Source organism: Sus scrofa, chromosome 9 (genome assembly GCF_000003025.6).
Source record: "Sus scrofa isolate TJ Tabasco breed Duroc chromosome 9, Sscrofa11.1, whole genome shotgun sequence".
NCBI classification, from domain to species: domain Eukaryota; kingdom Metazoa; phylum Chordata; class Mammalia; order Artiodactyla; family Suidae; genus Sus; species Sus scrofa.
This window is the reverse complement of record NC_010451.4, coordinates 108,978,294-108,997,698: the sequence shown is the minus strand read 5'-3', so window position 1 is coordinate 108,997,698 and position 19,405 is coordinate 108,978,294. Positions and strand designations below refer to the sequence as shown.

The following is a 19,405-nucleotide window of genomic DNA, read 5'->3' as shown; positions in this document are numbered from 1 at the left end:
GTTCATAAATACATGCACAGAAGGATTATGAAAGAGTGGCCATTAAAAGGTCACTGTAGTCACTGCAGGACGTGAAGTATCTAAGTGATCCTGAGACAGGCTAGCTCCTGGGATTCTTTCCTCCAGTCCCTGCACCTTGCCAATCATCTCCTCTAGCAAGAGAATACAAAGAAACTATGGAGGACTTAAAAAAAAAAACCTGCCTGCACGCACAGATGGGACAAATTATGAACCATCAGATACAAAAAGGCCACAAACCAATTGCCAGTTCTGAGGTACCAGTAGCAAAAGCAGGATACTGTGCATGAGCCCCACACAGAGCACGACCAAAGGGGTAGGCATACCACCTAAGCCACTCCTCTTGCCTGACCTACCCACCTGATCCCACCCTCACCCCATTTAAGAAACCAGCTCACTGCCCCCACTTTTGGAAGTGAACAAGGGCAACTGCTACTTGTTTTCACTCCCTTGTGCTGTAGCAGGAATCCCCTAATTTAAGCTTTGCCTGTCTTGCCCATTATCAATTTTTCTTGATTTAAGAGTCCAAGGACCCTGGTCAGTAACAACCCTAATGTCATTTGAGTCTGAGCACAGGCCACAGAGCCCAGTGGCTGAGATAATGGGCTCTGAAGCCAAGTGGGCTGTACCTCAAGTCTACCCTGCTGTCTTTTCACTATGTAATTCACACAAGCTCCTATGCTTCAGTTTCCCTACTGAATACCCAACTCATAGACTTGTTAGGAGAATCTAATAAAATGAGAAAATATTTTAAGCACCTAGAACACAGCTGAGCACACAGTAAGCAGTTCCTTGTTAATGCAACATTCACATATTCATTTGGGGGAATAAGAATGTATTATTCATGTAATCAAAAACATTTTAATGGCATTAAAGGAACAAACCCAGGTACTGTTACAGTATAATTATCTGACTTAAAAAAATGGTATGCTTTTCTAACTTCTTCCCTTCACTTTCAGTAAAGTATGAGTGAATCCCCCCTCCCGAGAATTTCTCCTTCTGGGTAGCAAGTAAGAAAGAAGAGATGTGGGAGAGAGGCAAGAAGGAGGGAAATAAGGAAAAGAAAAAGACATATATGTGCCTCTGTGCAAAGGTATCTGCAACATAGCAAGTGAATAGTGCCCTGTGCAGAACATTGTATACAGTGACCATTTGTATAAGTCAAAATTATGATATGCAGAAAATGATGATCAAACAGTCTGGGACCTGGGATCCCTTACTGCAGTGCTTGCACCTGGACAAACATCTTCTCTAGCAACAAAATACAAAGAAATGCGAAGGGGCTAAAAAGGTCGGGGCAAATAATGAATAAGATACAAAAAGTCCACAAGCCAACTGCCATTTCTGAGGTGCTGGAGCAAAAGTGGGGTGCTGTGCATGATCCCTGCATATAGCACCACCAGGAGGTGGGCAGACCACCTAAGCCACCCCCCTGGCTGGACCCACCCATTCACCCTTGTCCTCACCCCTTGTAAGATACCAGCTCACTCCTCTCAGGGTGTAAGCAAGGGCACGTGCTACTTGTTTTCGCTCCTTCCTGATGCCGCACAAGTACCAATAAAGCTTTGCCTGAATTTCTCACCTAGCCTCTTAATTTCTCTTGATTAAAGAATCCAAAGACTCAGGTTGGGAACGATATCAGCAAAGTGGAGGAATGTGAAGTCCCAAAACATGTCTAACCACACACACAAAAAGTGATTTAACAACCACCCACAAACTAAAATAGCTCTAGAAGAGCTCTGGAATACAGTTAGTCACCCTATCGTCCAGATCCGCATATCCTCTTGAACATGAGCTCTCTCTATGGGAGAAAAGGAGAGCAGGAGAACCCCAGTAGCCTTAACCATCCAGGATCCCCAAACTCCTCACTGCTGCTGTGGACTCTCACAGTCTTTGCCACTGAGAATCCCGAAGTCCCCACGAACATGGACCTTGGCTGCGCGCTTCCCAGAGCCTATTCCACTGGGGCCCTCTGAAACCATCCAACCCTACTCCCATGCCCACCCCTACCATGGGTGCCACGGCGCATGCACAACCTGTATTTGATACACCTGGAACTGGCGTCCCCCCACTTCTTTGGAGCCAGCACCAGACTTGACACAGCAGTGCATCCCACTGAGCCAGTGAAACCCTGCCCCATAAACTTAACAGAACCCGATAACCAGTGAAAACTCTTGAACTTGTCTTCTAGAACAGATAAGGGAACAGCTTGTTAAACCCCTTTGCTTGTAAACTACCTTCATCGACTGGGTTCACTTTAGTTTTTTTCTTTTCTCAAAGAGAGGAAAAATAGCTGTAATTACATACGTTTTCAGCTTCACACACCCCAGCAGTTTTACAGGAACATGGAGTCGGGTCCTGCTCTGTGCAACCTGGCTGAGGTCTGGTTCGGAATACCAACCCTGAAGCTGGAACTGCGCATGCCTGGATGTACGACCTTTTTGAGGTCAGAGGCGGGGAAAACTCCACCATCAAATTGAAGTACCTTCATTTTGAATATGCAGAAGCAGGTAACCTAGATACACCTGCGCAGAACACCAATTACCTCACCTTCTCACCTGTCTCCAATCACCTTTCCCCATGCCTACCACCATCCTGCTTATCCCATAAGTACCCCAACCCCCTCACCTTTGGGGAGGCAGATCTGAGACTTTCTAATTTCCTCACTTGCTTGTTTTGCGAATAAACCTTCTTGGCTGTAAACCTCAGCATCTCAACATCTGGCTTGCAGTAGGTTAGGTACATGGACCTGGTGTGGTAACACTAGTGCCCTCACACCCACTCGCTAGTGAAGATCTGTCCTTACAGGAGCCTGTAAATAAAGCCTGGAAGAGGGGACTACTGCCAATGTGAAGACACCAATACAAGACTACAGGAAAACAAAAAATTAGGTAAACATGATACCATGAAAGAAAGAATACATTCTCAGTAACTGACACAAGAAAAATGGAAATCGATGTCTTTGACAAAGATTTTGAAGCAATTGTTTTAAAGAAGTTGAGAGAGCTACAAGAGCACAGATAATTCAATGAAAACTGAAAACGACATATGAACAAAACCCAAACAACCCAAATAAAAAATGGGCAAATGGGCTGTGGACTTGAATAAACTTTTGTTCAAAGAGAAAGCAGGAGAACCCCAGTAGCCTTCACAATCCAGGATCCCGAAACTCCTGACTGCTGCTGCGGACTCCCACAGCATTTGCCACTGAGAATCCCAAAGTCCCCATGAACATGGGCCCCAGCTGCAGTGCCTCACAGAACCACTGGGCCCCTCTAAAACCACCTAACTCCACCCCCGCGCTGCCCCATAATGGAATATAATATGAGAAAAAGAATGTATATGTATGTATGACTGGGACACTATGCTGTACAGCAGAAATTGACTCAACACTGTAAATTAACTATAGCCTAATAAAAATAAATTTAATTAATAAAAAATACATAAGCTAAAAAAAGATACAAATGGCCAACAGGTATATAAAAAGGTACTCAACGTCAGGGAAATGCAAATCAGAACCATGAGATATTATTCATACCTATTTGGAAGGCTATTACCAAAAAAAAAAATCAGAAGATAGCAGGTGTTGGCAAGGATGTAAAGAAAAGGCAACATTTGTGCACTGTTGGTGGCAATATAAATCGGCACCAGTTATTATGGCAAGTGGCACTAAGATGCCTCAAAAAAAAGCTAAAAATAGAATAATCATATGATACAGCATTCCCACTTTTGGATATAGAGCCAAAGGAAACAGAATCAGGATCTTAAAGAGCTATCTGCTTTCCTGAGTTTATTGCAGCATTATTCACAATGGCCAAGTTATGGAAATAACCTACATACCCATTGATGAATAAGTAGATATTGGAAATGTGATACACACACAGATAAACACACATACTGGAATATTATTCAACCATAGGAAAGAAGGAAATCCTGCCCTTTGTTCACAAAAGGGATGAACCCTGAGGATATTATGCTAAGTGAAATAAACCAGAAACAGAAAGACAAATACTGCATGACTTCACTGATATGTGCAATCTAAAACATTCATACTCATAGAACTAAAGGGAGTAGAATGGTGGTTGCCAGGAGCTGGGGCCTGGGACAAATAGGAAGATGTTGGTCAAATGGAGAAAGTTTAAGTTATGTAAGATGAGTAAGTCCTAGAGACCCAATGTACAGCATGGTGACTATAGTTAATAATACTGTATTGTTCTTGAACTTTGCCTTGAGGTAGGGAATATTGTAATGATGTGAGGTGACAGACATAACAGTTAGCTTGAATGTGGTGATCATATCAGAATGTATTTGTGAATCAAAAATCATGTTGTGTACATTTAATATACATAATTTTATTTGTATATTATACCTCGACAAAGCTGAAAATAAAGATTCCCTCCACTAAAATATAAGGCACAACAGCAGGGAATTTTGTATGTTTTGTTCACTGATGGATCCCCAGTACTTTGATTAATGCTTGGTATCTAGTAGACAATAAAAAATTTGTCAATGAATGAATAAGCAAAGACCTGAGGCATTTAAACAAAGGCTTTACAGAATCTCCTCTAAACCCTCTCACCCTTGCCACTTCTTCTGACTTTAAAAAAGCAAGGAGAACATGAGTTGCTTAACCTTCAAATTGAAATTTTAAGAGACTACAAGTATGTTCCATACAATAAGAAAGTAAAGAACTCACATTATATAAGAGGAAAGAGGATGTCAGGAAAGGGCCAAGGCAGCATAATTAAGATAAAAAGAAACAGAACAGCAACCAGTAAGCCAACCACAGTAAAAATAAGGTAAAAGCGAGAACTCATCCATGCAAAAGACAGAGCCCAACAGAGATAAAAACGTAACTCAAAGAACAGAAGGAAATTCCTCAGAGCTGTTTTTACTGTAAAACAAGTTACCAAAAACATACATTCAATAAAACAAAAGTTTGGAATTGTGCTATTGACAATGATAAACTTTCTTGTAGGAGACAAACCTTTCTGCTGAGAATGTGTAGAAAAGCTGAACAGAACTAAACACACACACACAGGAACGCACACACACACACACACACACACACACACACACACACACCTGAAGGCATCAGAGAGTTACCAAGCCAGTGAGGACCTCAGAAAGGTAAGAGTCCATAAATTATGGAAGTGAGGTAGTTGAAACATTTGGCACCATGTTTTGCATCCAGCTGTTGGCTGAGAGCTTTTACTGATCTAAAAGCGGCTTTGAGGCTAGGCAGTTGAGGAGAAAACCATGGCTTACAGAGAGACAGCCTGAACAGAACTTTCGGAAGTCTCACAGGGGTTGGATGTAAAAACTGGAGTAAAGAGGAAGAAGAGATATGGTAAATAAATACCCTAAGTGCTCTGTCGGGATCAAAAAAAGGATAGATACTTCAAATTAGTGAATCATAAATTGTCCAGCCTTCACACACACACACACACACACACACACACACACACACGAAAGGGTTAAATGAGCTTAACCTCTATTGGGGTTAAGGTGATCTTCATTCCTCTAATTGCTCATCAGAAACAAAAGTAAATTTTGCTTGGATGAAGATATGATCAAGAGCCTCAATTTATCTTGATAATATATCAATACATTGTCTGATATTAAGTAAAAAAATAGTTTGATATGCAAAAAGGAAGGAAGGAAGGAAACAGGGAGGTAGAGGAAAAGAAAGAAAGATGAAGTAAAAATTTATTTGATTGAAAAGAAAATCTAATACAGCACTGTAAACCAATTATATCCCAGTAAAAATTTAAAAAAGGAAAAAGACAAAAGACCTTAAGATAAATAATTCAGATGTTAGAGTTATCAGATAAGAACACTAAATAGTTGTGATTAACATGTTCAAGAAGTTACATGTCAAGATGCTGAATTTCATCATATGCTGGATGTGGTAGAGAAGAATCAAATGGGCATTCTAGACCTGAAAGATATATAACTGAAATTGAGAATTCAGGGTTGGAAAAGTTTCACTACTGATTAGGCTGCTGAAGTTATAAAACATCATTGCTCCTGCCCAAATAACATGTCACATAAACCAAAAAAATCTTAATTTTCAAATGTTATTAACAGGACATGGGAGAACTGTGGAAATTGTAAAGTCTAAATGATCTATATTGTAGAACATGGCAAGCTCTTACCAAGGGAGGAATAACTGGCAGCCATTTTTACCTGTGGGCATAATTACCCTCTCTGGTAGCATGGATGTGCTGCACAAAAACATCAAGGAAAAACTTGTTGGGTCAGCTGTTGCAAATGTGCCAGAAGACCATTTTCGTTAAACCCTTGAGTGACTGCCTCAACTACAGTAATCCAACCCACCCAAAGTCATGCCCTCCTAGGTATGGCCTATATCCCATGATGACTGAGGCATTTTTGGCTCAGTGCAGGAAAACTGTAACTGGCCATTTTATTCCAGACTCTTTATGGGATTGCCTAAGACTACTGGGTCTGTGTGCAGCTTGACTTACCTCTTTGCCTTTCTCTTCTCCCTTTCACAGATGTTGATTCTTAATAAAGATATTGTCCATTAGACTGTCTCAGAGACTGTTGATGAGAAAACTTCACCTATAGAGAGTTGTGGTCAGAAACGGCAAAAAACGTGATTATTAAAGTGGGATCTTAGAGCTAGATTCTCTATGCCTAGCTGCTACTGCAGAACTTATCACTGGTAATAAGAGGAGCACAGACAGTTGTGATGAATGCATTAGTATGTGAAAGAGAATTTACTAACCAGTGAAATGTATCAGTAAATGTTTGTAAAGTATTGCGGAGGTGGTGGTGGTGAAGAGCTTTAGCATTTTAAAGCCCAAACATGAAAATCCCATAGCTGGTATCATACTCAATGGTGGAAAACTGAAAACTTTTTCCCTAAAATTAGGAACAAGTAGAAGATGTCCTTTTTCACCACTTTTATTTATATGGTACTGAAAGTCCTAGGCAGAGCAACCGGATAAGAAAAAGAAATAAAATACATCCAAATCAAAAAGGACAAAGTAAAACTGCCTCTGCAAATGACATGATCTTATGGATAGAAACCCAAAAGATTCCATGAGAAACAGCATGGTACTGACAAAGGCTGTTAGAACTAATACATGAATTCAATAAAACTGTATGATATAAGTTCAGCATATAAAAATCAGTTGCAATTTCTATGGACTAACAATGAACTATCTGAAAAGGAAATAAATAAAAGAATCCCATCACAATAGCACCAAAATGAATAAAATACTTAAAACTTAACCAAGGAAGTGAAAGACTTGTGTACTAAAAACCGTAACATGTTGATTAAGGAAATTAAAGAAGATACAAACAAATGGAAAGACAACCTATGTTCATGGATTTAATTAATGTTATTAAAATGTCCTCACTACCTAAAATGATCTTCAGATTCAACGCAATCCCTATCAAAATCCCAAAAGCATTTTTTTTTTGCCTTTTAGGGCTGCACCTGTGGCATATGGAAGTTCCCAGGCCAGGGATTGAATTGGAGCTGTAGCTCCTGGCCTATACCACAGCCGCAGCAATGCAGGATATGAGCTGCATCTTCAATCTACACCACAGTTCACAGCAATGCCAAATCCTTAACCCACTGAGTGAGGCCAGGGATTAAACCTGCATCCTCATGGATGCTATTTGGATTTGTTACCTCTGAGCCATGACAGAAACTCCCCCTCAAAGGTATTTTTAACAGAAAGAGAAAAAACTATTCTATAATTCATATGGAACCACAGCCCCCCCCGCCACAAATAGCCACAACTATCCTAAGCAAGAACAAAGATGGAGGCATCACACATCCTGATTTTGGAACATATTACAAAACTACAGTAATCAAAACAGTACAGTACTTGCACTCAGGCAGACATAGAGAGCCCAGAAATAAATCCATGCATACATACTTGACTGATCTTAAACAGGGTGCCAAGAGTATATAATGTGGAAATAATTGTCCTTTCAAAATATGGTATGGAGAAAACTGGATACCCATATGCAAAAAAAGAAATTAGACCTTTGTCTTATATCTCACACAAAAATCAAAACAAATGGATTAATGAGTCAACCATAAGACTTGAAACTGTAAAATTCCCAGCAAAAATGTAGGGAAAAATTCTTGATATTGATCTTGGCAATGGTTTTGCGAAAAAGACACCAAAAGCACAGTCAACAAAAACAAAATATCTGGTATCTAATATACAGCACAAATGAACCTTTACACAGAAAAGAAAAGAATGGACTTGGAGAATAGACATGTGGTTGCCTGGGGGGAGGGGGAGGGAATAGGGGGATTGGGAGCTTGGGGTTAACGGATGCAAACTATTGCTTTTGGAATGGATTAACAATGAGATCCTGCTGTGTAGCACTGAGAACTATGTATAGATACTTACGACACAGCACGACAATGGGAGAAAAAATTATGTATACATGTATGTGTAACTGGGCCCCCACGCTGTACAGTGGGGAAAAAAAAGTGTGTTGGGGAAATAACAACAAAAAAATTAAAAAAAAGAAAGGAAGAAAATTCTGAAACACGCTACTAAATGGATGAGCCTTAAGGACATGATACTAAATAAAATAACCAATCACAAAACAAAACAAAACAAAACAAAAAGAAGTAGGACTACATAAAACTAAAAAACTTCTGCATAGCAAAGAAAATAATCAACAGAGTCAAAAGGCAATGTAGTAAGTAAGAGAAAATATCTGCAAACCATACATCTGATAAGGGGCAAATCTCCAAAATATATAATAAACCCCTAGGACTCGACAGCCCCCCAAAACAAATAACCTGATTAAAAAGTGAACTAAATCCTGGAATAGGCATTTCTCCAAAGAAGACATACAAATGGTCAATACATACATGAAAAAAATGTTTAGCATCACTATCATCAGGAAATGCAAATCAAAACCATACTATCACCTCACACCTGTCAGGACAGGTATAATGAAAAAAAAAAAGGAGAAAAACTGTTGGTGAGAATGTGGAGAAAAGGGTAAGACTGAATACTTGTTGATGGGAATACAAAATGGTACAACCATTATGGAAAATAATATGAGTTTCCTCCAAAAATTAGAAAATAGAACTACCAGGGAGTTTCTGTTTTGGCTCAGCAGTAACAAACCCAACTAGAATCCATGAGGATGCAGGTTCAATGCCTGGCCTCGGTCAGTAGATTAAGGATCCGGTGTTGCCATGAGCAGTGGTGTTGTCTCAGAAGTGGCTTAAATCTGGCATTGCTGTGGCTGTGGTGTAGGCTAGTAGCTGTAGCTCTGATTTTACCCCTAGTCTGGGAAATTCTGTGTGCTGAGGGTGTGGCCCTAATCCCCCCTCCCCCCAAAAAAACCTACCATATGATCCAAAACCCCCAATTCTGGCTCTTTATCTAAAATAATTGAAATCAGGATCTTAAAAACGTCTAAGCACTCCCATGTTCACTGCAGCACTATTCACAATTGCCAAGATGTGGAACCTCCCTAAATGTTCATCAACAGAAGAACAGATAAAGAAAATGTAGTACATATATGCAGTGGAAAACTATTTAGCCTTAAAAAATAAGCAAATACTGCAATATGAATGACAGATAAACCTTGAGGATATGATGCTAAGGGAAACAAGCCAGTCACAGATAAATCTGCATGATTCTGCTTAAGAAAGTAGCTAAAACAGTCAGAGGCATAGAATCAAAGAGTGAAATGGTGGTTACCAGGGGTAGGTGGGAGAGGGAAATGGGAAATTACTAATCAGAGTGCATAAAGTTTCAGTTAAGCATGATTAGTAAGTTTTCTAGACATCTGCTGTACAACATTACACAGTCCACAATGCAGTACTGCCCACCGAAAAATTAAAGTGTTTAGATCTCATGTGAAGTATTCTTATCACCATAAATTGAAATTTTAAGAGAAAACTATGCAGGAATCATTACCTAAAAAGATTATGGAGTTAGATGCCTATTGCTAACCTCACTGATACTCTAAAAAAAAGATAAGGAAAAACTAAAAGCAACTGGTAGTTGAAAGAACAGTGTGAGAGTCAGGATACCTCTTGGTAGATTGCAAAGAGGCTCTGAAAAGTATCTGCAGTGTGGGTATAGAGAAATCTGAGCAAGAGACTCACAACTAAATCACCAGAGTAGCAGGGTTCTAGAAGATAAACTCTCAGCCATGCTAGGTCTTCAATGCCAAGAGTAGAGTCTTGCTTGAGAAAGAACAGGACACTGACACATGAGGATATCTGGGTTTCAAAAATCTTTTTTTTTTCTTTTTGGCTGTGCCCAGGGCATGTAGAGGTTCCCAGGCCAGAGATGGATCCTGCACCACAGCAGTGACTGAGCTGCTGCAGTGATGATGCTGGATCCCTCATCAGCTGTACCACCTGGGAATTCTGGAAAACCCTGAAAATCTTAAATCCATGAATCTTCCTAAAATTTCTGAGCCTTAGAAATGACACATCCTTCTCCATCAAGAGCTAGCACTCTGTTCTTTCAAAGACAATTTGAAGGCTTCTCCCCTTTGAGCAAGGATGTACCCTGGGATACGTCCCCTCAGCTGTCCTGGCTCCTAGGCCTATAACGGGGGTGAAGCCACAGGATGTACCAACCAGCAGCATGCCAGGCTGAAAATGGAGGAAAAGTTCTGTACCACAAAGGAGCTATCAGTCCCAGCCAGTGAGTACTGGCAGGACTGGTGGAGTCTGTAGGGGACTGGGTCTGAGTGTGCTTGATAAAGGAGGCCTAGAACATAAGATTGGAGAAAGGAAAGTTATAAATTAGTTGCCCTCTTCCAAGATAAATGGTTTAATACATTGGCAAAGACTCCAACTTGGCTAATAGTATGGCTCCTAGAAGCCTAGAAACGTAATGGCCTGGGCTCACTGAGGAAAAATACCAGAACTACTATGGCAGATAGTGGAGGAAGGGATTCAAGGACTCAGGGACATGGGTGTGTAGGAGTGGCCAGACCAGAAAGCTCAACAGATGGTCCTGTTTGATGGGAAGGCCTGGAACATCCACCACTTACCAAGGTCAAGGGAACACAGTGACATTACTAAGAAACTCAGTGGTGGCCCTCCTCTGTAGGCCAAGGCTGAGAACTGGAACTAGGCTATGACAGCCGTAGGAAGATAAGGCTTTGGAACAATTGAAGCCAGGTTAGGAGCCTGGTGGACCTTATTATCATAATGAGAGACAAGGTCGGAGGAGATGTTCCCCAAATGTCTAGGAAGAAGTGAATGTGATCTGCACAAAGGTGGACTGTGATGGGTACAAAGATGTGATATTGATTCCCTATTAAAGAAGAGCTGTTGTCCCAGCTGCTGGGAGTGTTGTCAGCCCCTCAGGATTGCCTCAGTTACAGAGTGTAACTGTGCCCCATTCAGAAGCAGCCCACACTTTGTGGCTGCATGAGGCATGAGTCTAAAGGTCTGGACGTTTCTGCACAACTAGGGATTAATGTCTGATGGGCCGTTTCAGTTCCAGAACTTTCTGTGTGGTGTTGAGGCAGGTGGGCAGTGTATGCAGCTCAACTCCCCTCTTTGCTCAGTCCTGCTTCTTACCCTCCAGTACTGGGCTGGATGGTGGCCTCCTCCAAAGATCTGCTCACCTCCTCACGCCCAGAACATTTGAATGTTCACCTGTTTGGGAAAGGGTCTTTGCAGAAGTGCTAAATTAAGGATTCAAGATGGGATCATCCTGGATTATCTAGATGGGTTCCAAATCCAATGACTGGTGTCCTTATAGGAGACATAGAAGAGAGAGGCACACAGAGAAGAAGAGGGAGGAGAAAGTCAAGTGGAGATGGATGCAGAGGTTGCAGTGAACAGCCACATGAACAGGGTGCCGTGGGCAAGGAAAGCCACCGGAAGCTGGACGAGGCAAGGAATAGAATATTCCCTAGTGCCTTGGGAAGCAGCACAGCCCTGTTAACACCTTGATTTCACACTTCTCCCTCCAGAATTGTGAGAGAGTAACTTTCTGCTGTTTTAAGAAAATGAGTTTGTGGTACTTTGTCATGGCAGACCCAGGAAATGAAGCACTTCCTTCTACAGGGGCTGAAGCAAGGGCACCTCCTGTAGACTGGTACACTGAGCTCCATCTCAGAGTCTGCTTCCCTGAGAACCCAGTCCTATGGCACCTGTGTCACAGGTGAGAGGGACCTGGTATCAGCCCCAAACACTTGAAACTAGAAGATAACTGAAATTTACTGAATCTGAACCTCAGCTGCCACCAGAGCAACTCTGAAAAGATCATAGAGATCGGCCCCTCAGTAGTATAGGAAGCTGGAAAGCAGAAAGAGATACCTCAGTCTTGTAATAGACAGTGAATTGCTCACAAATCTCTGCATGGGAGAGGGAGCTGACTTCATTCTTAGGAGAGGTAAGCTGAGTCCAGAGGTAAACTGAAATGAATTAAAGCTGCTATTGATCCCCCAAGTGGGTTAACTCCTAGTGTGTTCAAAGAAATCATCCCTTTGGCTTAGACAAAATTAGACAGATTGTGGAAAAACAGGTACTTTCATACATTGCTAATAAAAATGAAAAACAGTACTATCCCCTGGAGTTGAATTTGACATAACTGAACAAATCTACTCATACATATATTATTTGACCTACAGATTTATCAGAAATTTATCCTGATGATATGTTTAACAACATGAAAACACATAAGAAAAAACTATTCATTACAGCATTATTTATAATTGTAAACCACTGTAAACTACTTAAATGCACAAATATGAGACTGCTTCCACTGGCTATATCTGGGATAATTTGAGCAGCAAGATAAGAAGAACAATTGTTGGTTGAATACACTATGATAAATATACACTCCAAAGTGCTGTAAACTGGTAAAAATAAGGAAATCTTTATTAACTGAAAGGGAGTAATTTCTAGAACATATTTTAAGTGAAAAATGCAAAAGAACATATGCAGTATGTTAGCTTTTTTTGTAAGAAAGAAAAGAAGACATACACAAATTTTGCAAAAAATAATAAAAGTTGGTAATACAAAAACTAATAAAACTGGTTACCCACAAGGGATGGGGTTGAAGGGACAGGGGAAGGAGTGACACTTTTCTGAGTGTACATTTCTATGTGGTTTTGACTTTGGGATGCATATTAATGTTCTACATATCCAATAAAATAAAATAAAAAAGGATAGGGAAAAATCTTAAACTAAATGAAAACAGTAACAAACATACCAGTTTCCAATGAATAAAGTGAACTGCCTGAGGAAGCGTCTCTCTGCCTCTTTTTTTTTTTAAGGGCTGCACCTGCAGCGTGTGGAAATTCCTGGCAATGCCTGGCATCCACAGAAATGCCAGATCTGAGCCCCATCTGTGACCTACACTGCAGCTTGCAAGAACACCAGTCTTTAACCCACTGAGCAAGGGGAGGGATTGAACATGAATCCTCATGGGTACTAGTAGCGTTCTTAACCCACTGAGTCACAACGGGAACTTCTCATTTTCCTATTATAAGACTATACGTAACATACATTTGACCATTTAAACCATTTTTAAGTGCATAGTTCTGTGACATTAAGCACATTCACATTGCTGGGGCATCATCACCACCACTTATTTCCAGATCTCTCTTCATCTTATAAAACTGAAACTCTATACCCATTAAACCACTTCCCATCAACTCCAGCTCTAGGTAACTACCTTTCTATTTTCTGTCTCTATGAATTTGACTACCCTAGGTACATCATATAAATGGAATCATATAGAATTCCTGTTCTGGCTCAGCAGTAATGAACCTGACTAGTATTCATGAGGATGTGGGTTTGATCCCTGGCCTTGATTAGTGGGTTAAGAATCAGGTGTTGCCATGAGCTGTGGTGTAGGTTGCAGATACAGCTCAGATCCTGAGTTGCTGCGGCTGAGGCTGGCAGCTGCAGCTCCAATTCCACATCAGCCCAGGAAATTCCATATGCTGTGGGTGTGGCCCTGAAAAAAAGAAAAGGAATTATATAATACTTGACTATTTATGACTGGCTTGCTTTATTTAGTATCATGTCCTCAGGCTTCATTCATGTTATAGCATGTGTCAGAATTTCCTTCCTTTTTAAGGCTGAATAATATTTTATTGTGTGAATATATCACATTGGTTATCCATTAACAAGTCAAGGGACACTAAAGTTGCTTCTGCCCTTGGCTGTTATAAATAATGATGCCATGAATGTGGGTGTACAAGTATCTCTTTGAGGTTTTGCTTTATTTTTTTGGGGGGGAGGGTATACATGCAGAAGTGGCACTGTAAGGTCATATAGTAGTTCTATTTTTAATTTTTTGAGGAATTGTAACGTAGCTTTCCACAGTGGCTGTACCGATTTATATCACCCATCAACAGTGCACTGGAGTTCCAATTTTGTTACCTGTTTTCTGATTTGGATAGTAGCTGTCCTAATGGGTATGAGGTGGTTATCTTGTGATTTTGATCTTGATTTTCCTGATAATGAGTGATGTCAAGCATATTTTCATGTGCTTATTGGCCTTTTGGATATCTTCTCTGGAGAAGCCCTTTGTCCATTTTTTAATCAGATTGCTTTGTTTTTATTGTTATAGGAGTTCTTTATATGTTCTGGATATTAATCTCGTATCAGATATATGGGATGCAAATGTTTTCTCTGAGTCTCTAGCGTGTTTTTTCACTCTACTGATTATTTCCTTTGATATACAAAAACATTTAATTTTCATTTTCCCAATAGATTTATTTTTCTTCTCTTGTCTGTTCTTTTGGTGAAATATCCAAGAAATCATTGCCAAATCCATTATCAAGAAGCTTTCCTTTTATGTTTTCTTATAAGCATGGGATAGTTTTAGGTCTTACATTTAAGTCTTTCATCCACTTTGAGTTAATTTTTGTACATGGTGTAAATAAGAATCCAACTTCATTGATCTGCATATCAATACCCAGTTTTCCCAGCACCATTTGTTGAAAAGACTGTCCTTTTTTTGTTGAATGGCCTTGGGCCTTGGCACTTTTGTTGAAAATCATTCGACCAAATATGTGAGGGTTTATTTTGGAACTCTATTCTGTTCCATTGGTCTGTCTTTATGCCAGCACCCCAAGTAAGTTTTGAAAATAGTACTCTGACTTCATTCCAAAGGAAAAAAAGAAAATTAAACAAATCTTGAACCCTTCTCAATAGGTTTGTTTAGGGGTATGAGTGTTATAGTGGTATGAAACTATTTTGTGAGAATTGTAGACTTGAGCAAAAGAGTGACTATAGTAAGGTTTTTAGGAGCCAGAGCAACATGGAAGATTGGAGATACAAATATAGAGTGGCAAAAGAAAAGCAAGAACCTAGGTTGGATTCCAATTAGAGATATCAGCATAAACTTCCTATTTCAATGACACTCAGTCACTCATTTGCAATAAGCAAAGCCTGCACGCAGACCTTGGTTTCTAAAGACAATTATCCACAAAAATGAACTAGGGTTTTCACGGTGAAATGGCTTATTCAAAGGCTGGGGCAGAGAAAATCAATGAGTGTGGAACATCTTATTGTGCCAGAAAATAAAGAAATGCTCAAAGATGATGAGGATACTTTTAAAAACGAAGGGGTTTTCACTGACCAACTCTGGGATAATTTGAGCAGCAAGGTACAGAAGAACAATAACAGAATGAATAAAATAAGAATCCATGAGTCCATATTGACAATAAATAACACATTAGTAAATATATGGCAAGAAATGGAAAGCTCTTCCATGCAGGGCAGTGATGATTAATAAATATAGCAGCATTGATGGAAGCAGAAAAAGCCATCACAGCGAAAATAGATTTAGGCAAGAACCATAATGCACACCAAACTGGGGGAGGGAGACTTCTACAAGAAACAGGTATTTACATAGTCTCAAGAGTGTCTACCTACAAGTTTTTAATTATTACAAATGGAAAAATCATAGCTATGGAGTGGAGAACCATGACAACACAGATAGAAACTAACTTCTTCAGTTAGGGGCAAACAGACCATGCTTATACGTGAAAGTCTGGGCCCCTGAAGTACAATCAAGTTAGTATTAAGATAACATGTACCTACCATGGGCTTCTGTTACCAAGTCCAGACTCTTACTACTTGCTGCATGACAGGCCAATACATTGAAAGACAAGCTGTTGGGGTAAGGAATAGTGACTTTATTTGGAGAACCAGTAGACAGAGAATCTGGTGGACCAGTGTCCCAAAGAGTTCGGGCTACTTTTATATTAAAAGTGGAGGGATATAGTGGGTTGTTGCAGACTTCTTAGTTTCAGAATCCTTTGATCTTGCAGCAGTCCATGAACTTTAGGTCATGTAAACCTGTAAACCTCCCATGAGACAAACGTTATTCTCTGTTTTTCATCTCTGTGTGAAAGTAAAATATTCCTTTAAAGGTCAGAGCCTTGAGAACTGGATATTCTATATATTTAAGGCTCTAGGCAACACTTCATTTTTTAAATTTTTAATGATTTTAATTTTTTTCCATTATAGCTGGTTTACAGTGTTCTATTTTCTACTGTATAGCAAGGTGACCCAGTCACACATACTTTATATACATTCCTTTTTCTCACATTATCATGCTCCATCGTAAGTGACTGGATATAGTTCCCAGTGCTATATGGCAGGATCTCATCACTTTTCCATTCCAAAGGCAATAGTTTGCATCTATTAATCCCCAAATTCCCAGTCCATCCCACTCCCTCTCTGTCCTCCTTGGCAACCACAAGTCTGTTCTCCGTGTCCATGATTTTCTTTTTTGTGGAAAGGTTCATCTGTGCCATATATTAGATTCCAGATATAAGTGAGCAACACTTCTTTTTTTTAATGGCAGTGGGTCCCTGGGCCAGGGATTGAATCTGAGCTGCAGCTGTGACCTACACCGCAGCTGTGGCAACACCAGTTCCTTTAACCTACCATGCCAGGCTGGGAATGGAACCTGCAACCCTGCAGAGACCCAAGCCAATGCAGTCAGATTCTTAACCCACTGAGCCACAATGGAAACAACAACATTCTTAACTTGTAACAAAAGCAAGATAATACAAAGATTAAAGTAAAAGAAACATCAGATACAGAGAGAGATTTGCTTTTTCCTATTAGGCTAGGAGCTCTGCCTACATCTGAACCATGTAGTAGGGGAGAGCCTGGCCCCATGCCCAGACTACCCTCCAAGATGGGCTTGTTGCTCACCTCTGAGGGAGTGTGGTCCCCAGAAAACCTCCAGTCAGGGCCTGCAGAAGGGGTTCCCCCAGCAGAGAGCTGCCTGGCCCCAGTTTACACCTCTCTAAGGCCTCCAGTAGCTGGTGGGCAGGGGTGTAATGGCCCAGCCCCTATGAGCAGGATGTGGATATTCATGGGCAGGGATTGCCACAGAGCCAACACCACAGTGGCCTACACCTTCATTAGGCCTGCCTGGCAAGTCAACCTGCACCCAGAGCTCAGCCTCTGCTTCTTTGGAATCCAACCTGCCATAGGTTCCCTCAGAAGCGACTGCTTTTTTTCACTAAATTAAGAAGCAAAATAAGGACAAATCATGCACTTACAAAAATACATTGTTTCAAAAGAAAGCAACAGATGAACACAGGCTGTTCCAACTAATAAAATCTTGTTTTTAGAAATCTGTTTGTCACTTATTTGGATGGGCCGATAAATTTTTTCCAAGATGTGTGCCGTTCTGAGGAGAGGCTGGATTCTGCATGAGTTTCCTAGGCCTGCTATAACAAAGTAACACAAACTAGGCAGCTTAAAACTGCAGAAACGTATAATCTTAATTCTGGAGCATGGAAGTCTGAAACCCAGGTGTCAGTGGGGCTATGCTCACTTCCTGAGCTTCTGCACATCCTTGATGCCCCTGGACATGCAGCTGCGTAACTCCCATCCCTGCCTCCATCATCACATGCCCTCTTCCCTCTGTATCTGTCTTGAGGAGGCATCCTCTTGTGTGTGTGTGTGTCTGATTCGTGTTTCTTCCTCTTTTTTATTTATAAAGACACCAGTCCTACTGGATAAGGGATCCACCCTACTCCAGTGTGACCTCATCTTCATTTACACCTTTTTTTTTTTTTTTTTTCTTTTTGTCTTTTCAGGGCTGCACCCTGTGGCATATGGAGGTTCCCAGGATAGGGGTCTAATCAGAGCTGTAGCCTCTGGCCTACACCACAGCCACAGCAACGCCAGATCTGAGCTGCATCTGCTACGTACACCACAGCTCACTGAAACACCGGATCCTTAATCCACTGAGCGAGGCCAGGGATTGAACCCACCACCTCATGGTTCCTAGTCAGATTCGTTTCCGCTGCACCACAATGGGAACTCCTTCATTTACATCTTAATGCCATCAGTAAAGACTCTATTTCCAAAGGAGGTTGAATTCACAGCTACCAGGAGTTAGGATTTCAATTATCTCTTGGGGGGGCTGTAAAGAAAAAAACTCCTGGGTGATTCTTCTCTACTCTCCATAATTCTGGCCACCAAATGCCAAGGGAAGGTTTGTATTTCCCCATACCAAGCAATTTCTGCAACATCAGCTGGGTGTCTTAAAACTCAGTTCAGTCCTGACACTATCTGTCTGGAGTTAGTATCAGATTCCATAGTTTAAAGGCTCAGTCTCTCGGGGCTGCCTTCCCCCACCCCCCAATTCAGATGCCAGTGGCAAGTTTAGGACTTTACCTGTGCTTCTGGTCTACTGCCTATAAATCAGAGGTTCCCATGGCCCCCTCCTATGATTTAATTAATTTTCTAGAGCAGCTCAAAGAACTCAGAAATATTTTACTTGCTAGATTACTGGCTTATTATAAGGATATAGCTCAGGAATGGCCATATGGAAGAGATGCATAGGGCGAGATGTGGGAAGGGCTGTGGAGCTCTTTTGCTCCCTCCAGGCACCACTCTCCCTGCATCACCAAGTATTTCCCAACCCTGAAGCTCTCTGAATCTCATCCTTTTGGTTTTTATGGAGGCTTCGTGCCATGGGTATGGTTGATTCAATCCCTGGCCATCTGTGACTGAACTTAGCCTCTCCCCACTCCCAAGAGGTTGGAGGTGGAAGATGAAATGGGGGTAAGACTGAAAATTCTAACCTTTTTTTTTGTTGTTGTTATGGATAATTTTATTTTTATTTTTTACAGAATAAAATACATACATTTAAACACAATTACATTCACACAGATTATTATATCATGAATCTTAAGAAACAGATTAAGTGACTCCCACTGGAGAAGTGGAATGGAAAATATGCTGAGACAAATAGGAAATTTATTCTATACTTTATCCCATTTTTATGGTTTTCATCTTTACTACTTAGTTTTATCTATTACATTTCAATTTTTCTTTAAAAATTAGCATTATATTAAAATTGTTATATTATGCAACTAAAATTTATAAAGAAAGCCTTATATA

The 19,405-nt window shown here is 40.6% G+C and overlaps 1 long non-coding RNA gene across 1 annotated transcript in view; it reads right to left on the bottom strand.

Moving 5' to 3' along the window:
• The window catches only part of LOC110255505, a 92,475-nt gene extending 89,062 nt beyond the window's left edge, over nucleotides 1–3,413 (bottom strand). The window contains exon 1 of the long non-coding RNA XR_002335917.1: nucleotides 2,326–3,413. This is a non-coding gene — a long non-coding RNA (uncharacterized LOC110255505). The remainder of the gene's footprint in view (nucleotides 1–2,325) is intronic.